The following is a 6,781-nucleotide window of genomic DNA, read 5'->3' on the forward strand; positions in this document are numbered from 1 at the left end:
TATCCCAAAACCAAAGTGCACATATTACATTTAAATATATGTTCCAATTTCAACATAAACATACATTTTAATATAAAATTTATTCTATAACAACTAAACCAACTCGATCAAGCGCGCTAAAGCCAATAATAAATACTTGTTGGTAAAAAACTTAGCCCATTGCTCACGAACCACATCAAATTCCTCGCATAAGGCGCAATCCTCGGAGTGTAGACCTTTACAAAAACAGAAATTTAAATTAAACATTAGATTAAATACAAATTAAATATCACATTTTAACATTCAAGAAACTAATGACAATGTCCTAATAGTCTAAAATGAGTCCTTAGGTTCTTTAGTTCAAAGTTAGGAGCGAAAATGTCATTTTAGCCTAAATATGACCTATAACGACCCAATGAGCCTATAGGTGCATAAATAGATTGGAACGAGTCTTAGATCGTTAAAATTATGCATATTAAACATGTAATAAGTTTTAAATGAGTCCTTAGGTTCTTTATTTTAAAGTTGGGAGCGAAAATGCCTTATTTTAGCCTAGATATGACCTATAACGATCAAACAAGCATTAAATGGGTATAAGTAGATTAGAATAAGTCCTAGAAACTCAAAACTAAGCTTATTAATCATATAATAATTTAAAAATGAGTCCTTAGGTTCTTAAGTTCAAAGTTGGGAGCGAAAATGTCATTTTAGCCTAAATATGACCTAAAACGACACAATGAGCCTTAAATATGCATAAATGGATTGGAACTTGTCGTATAAAGTTAAAATTATGCATATTAAACATGTATTAAGTTTAAAATGCGTGCTTAGGTTCTTTATTTTAAAGTTAGGAGCGAAAATGCCTCATTTTAGCCTAAATATGACCTATAACTATCAAACAAGCATTAAATGTGCATAAACAGATTAGAATAAGTCTTAGAAACTTAAACTAAGCATATTTATCATATAATAAGTTTAAAATGAGTCATTAGGTTCTTAAGTTCAAAGTTGGGAGCGAAAATGTCATTTTAGCCTAAATATGACCTATAACGACACAATGAGCCTTAAATGTGCATAAATGGATTGGAATAAGTCCTAGAAAGTTAAAACTAGAATATAAAACATTTAGTAGGTTTAAAATGAGTCCTTAGGTTCTTTAGTTCATAGTTGGGAGCGAAAATGTCATTTTAGCCTAAATATGACCTACAACGACCTAATGAGCCTTAAAGGTGCATAAATAGATTGGAACGAGTCTTATAAAGTTAAAATTATGCATATTAAACATGTATTAAGTTTAAAATGAGTGCTTAGGTTCTTTATTTTAAAGTTAGGAGCGAAAATGCCTCATTTTAGCCTAAATATGACCTATAACTATCAAACAAGCATTAAATGGGTATAAGTAGATTAGAATAAGTCTTAGAAACTTAAAACTAAGCATATTTATCAGATAATAAGTTTAAAATGAGTCATTAGGTTCTTAAGTTCAAAGTTGGGAGCGAAAATGTCATTTTAGCCTAAATATGACCTATAACGACACAATGAGCCTTAAATGTGCATAAATGGATTGGAATGAGTCCTAGAAAGTTAAAAATAATCATATGAATCATGTAATAAGTTTGAAATTAGTTTTTAAGTTCGTTAGATCAAAGTTGGGAGCGAAAATGTCATTTTAGCCTAAATATGACCTATAACGGCCAAAGAAGTCATGAATGTGCATAAATAGATTGGATTAAGTCTTGTAAAGTTAAAACTAATCATATAAAACATTTAATATGTTTAAAATGAGTCCTAAGGTTCTTTATTTCATATTTGGGAGCAAAAAAGCCTCATTTTAGCCTAATATGACCTATAACGACCAAACAAGCCTTAAATTTGCATAAGTAGATTGGAATGAGTGTTAGAAAGTTAAAACTATTCATATTAAACATGTAATAAGTATAAAATGAGTCCTTAGGTTCTTTAGTTCAAAGTTGGGAGGGAAAATGCTTCATTTTAGCCTTAATATGACCTATAACGACCCAATAAGCCTTAAATGTGAATAAATAGATTGAAATGAGTATAAAGATGTCCAGTTTGTCGTTCCTGCAGTACCCAAAAGTAAACAAAATCACAAGTGTATCAGAAATGTATATCCAGTATCCAGCTTTCAAATGATACACTCAACAACAGCCAAAGGTGAAAGATTAGAACATTATTAAGTAGTTTTCGACAAGCAGAATCCAAATTTATTTCTAGGATACACGCATATAGAGATAATATGAATTACCAATATGAAAATTGTTAAATGAGAATAGGAGTGATTCTCTTTCTTTAATTTCTGAACAGCAATTAAATGTTGCACATGGATATACCAAAGTGATAATCTGCTGATTAGTATAACAAAAACTACTTACACATTCACAGATGCAATGAGATCATCATTAGTAAAGCTCAGCCCAGCATTGCATTTGGTGAAGTTTCCAGAAGCAGTGTCAAATGAGAGGTCAGTACCCAAAGCAAGAGTACTGTTTCCAAAAACACCAGAAAAGTTGACAATGGGGTTTGCTGTCAAACCAAGGCTTGTGCTGATGCCAGCATACTCATGCAAATACTGAAGCTCAACCTGTTAACATAATTTATACTCCACAAATTAGAACCATTATCCCGTAGTATCTTGAACCATGCCTCTTTAGGTAAGAAAATACTAGAAAGATAATTGTATGGTACCTTGCCAGATCTCTGATCAGGAACACGAAAACTAAAAATAGCCTTCAAGCCAGGGGCAGGTTCATCAACGTAATGGTGGTGAAAAGCTAGGAGCGGAAGACGGAAACAGCAAAGAAGTTGGAATCAGATTACAATAGATTCCAATTATGTAAAACAAGATGTTCATAGAAAGCAATGCTATCTGTCACCAAATTTTACACAATTACCAATTATAAAAACCTATAAACCAATGAAACCGTAATGTATCATAGAATCAATTCGTAGTAATACAAATAAACAAACTCACATTGGAGTTGGTATCAACTTTCACATCGGTGGTAATATTCTTGTTTGTCAACTTAGTGCTGACATCAGCCAAAAACAACTCGCCCTTCTTTGTCCCAGTAGAAGTGATAGCCTGCAAGAAAACAAGTTTACATTAACTTTAGAAAATTAATCATGCCATACATGTCTGATTGACTTATTCTCTACATATAAATTAAGAAGTCAACAACAACCTTTAATGCAAACATACATCTTAACTTAATTTCTTTAATCGTGACTCACAACCCTAAATCTTCAGGACACAATGCAGTTCCTAATCAAATTACATTGTTATCTCGACTAAACCCACGGAATACAGGGTATTAATTATTTCAGGCTCGATTGTGTTACAAAAATAATTGTCAGCACATCAACCAGGGTACTCATAATTGGATATCCCATAATAACCAAAGTAGAAAATAACTGAGGAAGAAGAGGATTGAGGGAGACGAGTAATACCTGATTAAGCTTAGAATAGCAACAAGCAACATTGTAACTAGCCACTGAAGCTTCATTTGGAGTAGGCCTAGAACCTAGAACAGATTCAAACTTTTCTCGTGCTTCCTCGTATTTTCCGCTCCTTTGATGTTATAAAAAACAAGAAAATTAAAGAAGATGAAATAACATAATTAAACAGCTGAGTAACAGCAAACAGAAGAATGGATTGATAAATACTTGTAAAGTTGGAGGCCTTCCCGGAGGTCCTTTTCCCTACTTTCTTTAGTCTCCATCTTTCTCTGGTAATTTTGGCGCTGCAAAGAAATAAAAACTGTAATATAAGTTTACAGATGAATAGATGATATAGGTACTAAGTAGTGTGGTGAGAGGTTGGGTTGGCTTACTTGAATCTCTCTGACACGGTCACTGATAAAACCAGAATTCCTTTCAGCGCGAATAATATCCTTCTCAGACAACTCACCAGCATAATCAAGGTTTCCAAAGCGCTTCTGCATTTTCATGAAGAGAGGACCAATCCTCTGACGGATGGTATACATGGTTCTACCATACTCAGCAGCCGGCCAGATTTCTGTGCCAAACACTGCACTGGTTGCTATGACTTTATCCCCATAAACATCATTTGAACAAACCCTAAGAAACCCATAAATCATCGAACTCAAAACTATGTGATTTTGTCAATCATAAACCTAAAATTGAACCCTAATCTGAAAACGAAAATCAAAAACTAAAATTGAACCCTAATCTGAAAACGAAAATAAAAAACGAAAATAGAAATTGAACACACCATACAGAAACCACCGGAACCACGACGCGACGGGGAGATGCTGAACCCCCGGCCGACCAAGAATATATCTTTCAGTGACAGGCCGCGCGAGAATTGAACGGGATGGGGGAGATGAGGCGAGAACACCACACACCGGCGAAGACAGCGACGCAGGGCTGAGCAACGCTTGGGTTCGACGGCGACGCAGGGCTGAGTTCGACGGCGACGCAGGGCTGAGTTCGACGGCTTCTTGGATATTTGTTTAAGGGAAAAAGCTTGGAGCTAGAAGAGAAGGAACAACGTACGTTTGATCCCGCTCGTTTGAGCGCGGTTTGTTGCAACCTAGGAAAGTAAAAAATTTTGAAACGCGGACTTGTTGCAGCGGGCAATAACATGTACGCTGCAATAAAGTCGGGTTGTTGCTGCGGGCTTTTATTTTGTACGCTGCAACAAATACATTTGCTGCGAACAACTAAAATGTACGCTGCGATAACCCTTTAAAGGGTTTGACCCGCGTTGACCGACTGGTTGTTGAAGCGTATTTATACATGTACGCTGCAACAAGGGGGCTGCAACAGGGGTTTTTTCTACTAGTGGATGACAATTACATATGGGTGCTTATTGATTTAAATGTTAGGAAGGGAGACTCAATATGGTTTAACCTTTTAACTTGCAGAACGACACCAAGCATTAGGACCGATTCTATGGATAAGACAACTAAGACTTAGGATTCAGATTGTACTCTGGCATAGCCTAGTCTAGACTCGGATTTATTTATTTTTTATTCGAACATTATTTTTTCCTTGAAAACTTTATTCGAAAATCATTTTTTGAATACTTTTTCCCATGTGACATTCAAGGTCATTTAATTAGCGCGCTCGGTTTTGGTGCCGAACATTGTCGTCATAGGAGGCCTAATGACGACACAAAGAGTTGTTTATTTTATAAGTCGTTCTTAGAATCGAGTGCTTTTTTCATACCTCCTCGTAGCGATTTTCACGAAAAGTTTTTTTTTTCTACGTATTTTTTTATGCGCAGGCACCAAGGCTGCTGTGCCTGACCAAAAGGCCAGGCAACAACTTCAGCGCCCAGCAGTGGGCGTGAGAAATGTTGGCGCCCAGCCAGGGGCGCTGAAAATGCGTCCCTGACTGGTACTCGTATTCTGTTCGCGTATATTCTTTGTAGATGCGACTTAATTTTGCGTGCTTGCCTAATAACGTCCTTTACGCGTTGTGCAGCGTTTGTGGGATTCGTTACGGGCTATCCCGAGCGTCGCTTATTTTTGTGGCGATCATTCGGGTTTGCGGAACACGTATTTTGGTATAACTCTTTGGCCAATTGGTTTATGAATGTTTGGGCAATTTTTAAGGTCGTTGGTTTTCTAGCATTATTTGTCACACACAATCACATCTATTACTATATACTAAAAGAGACACCAGGAATGACACATGTCAATTCCTGATGCGATTTTTTCCCGCCAAAAACCCATTCCTAAAAAAAATATTTACTTTATTCTATTTTTATTTTCTCTCCTTTTGTATAAATGTTTATAAAATAGAAAAAATTATAGGATTATTAAATATGACATTATTAGACAATTTTGGTAATATTTAGTCAGATAGTTATATCAATAATAAAAAAACATTCTTACTCAATATTTTTTTCATATTAAGCATATCAAATATTTAATTTTTTCAAATCATCATATTAAATATATAAAATATATAATACGTAATAGAGCTAAAATTGTATATTATATGATAAAATGAGTATGTTCGACATTTATTAATTACGCAATAGATTTAAGGGATAAATATTTCGGTTAAAAAAGATGGTCAATCAATAATTTTCAAATAACCGTGCGTGCACGGGACCTAATCTAGTAATTCGATAAACATAACTAACATTACATCATGAGGCAAAGTAATAATATGTCATGTAGTTTATGATAGGCTTCTATGGGCAGTATTTGCGCCTGGCTTGGTACCGCTTCTATCGCAGATCCAACACATGCCCCGGTCGAGGTAGTTCCTTCAACAGACGAATTTCGCCCAATAGGCCAATCACGATGTAAGCCAAGGGGGCATGCACCAATGAGAGGGACCTAATGGGCGAGCGATTGGGTTTGAGACGGGTGTACTACTAGCAAAAGTGCCGAGTGGACAACATTCGAAGCGTATGCACCCCCCGGTTGGCGATGGGTATCCTTAGTCCTAACTCCCTAAGGGAGCCAAGATTCGTTATGCGGTTCTGCCCGTTCACATTAATATGCTGATTTTCAGGTCGTCCCGACTTGATGGGGAAATAAGCGCGGGGTAGGATCGGTTCACCCTTCGGCTATTTTGATTACCTACAAGCACGAGTATTTCCTTCACTATCCCCAGTGGAGTCGCCACTGTGAGGGGGTCGAAAAAGCACGAGGCTAATGCGTGACCTCGTCCCTCGTGGGCGTGACGTTTCTTTTTGTCAAATCAAGTGTAATTGGATTTCCTGTGAGTTTACACCCAATTGACTAGTAATATAGGAGCCGTCATTCAGTTTTTAACGACAATGAGAAAAACTGACAAAACC

General features: G+C 36.2%; 1 pseudogene; it reads right to left on the reverse strand.

Moving 5' to 3' along the window:
* LOC130465867 (uncharacterized) lies at positions 1 to 4,191 on the reverse strand (annotated as a pseudogene).
* Positions 4,192 to 6,781: the final 2,590 nt, after the last annotated feature.

This window comes from Spinacia oleracea, chromosome 1, assembly GCF_020520425.1.
Source record: "Spinacia oleracea cultivar Varoflay chromosome 1, BTI_SOV_V1, whole genome shotgun sequence".
Lineage (NCBI taxonomy): Eukaryota > Viridiplantae > Streptophyta > Magnoliopsida > Caryophyllales > Amaranthaceae > Spinacia > Spinacia oleracea.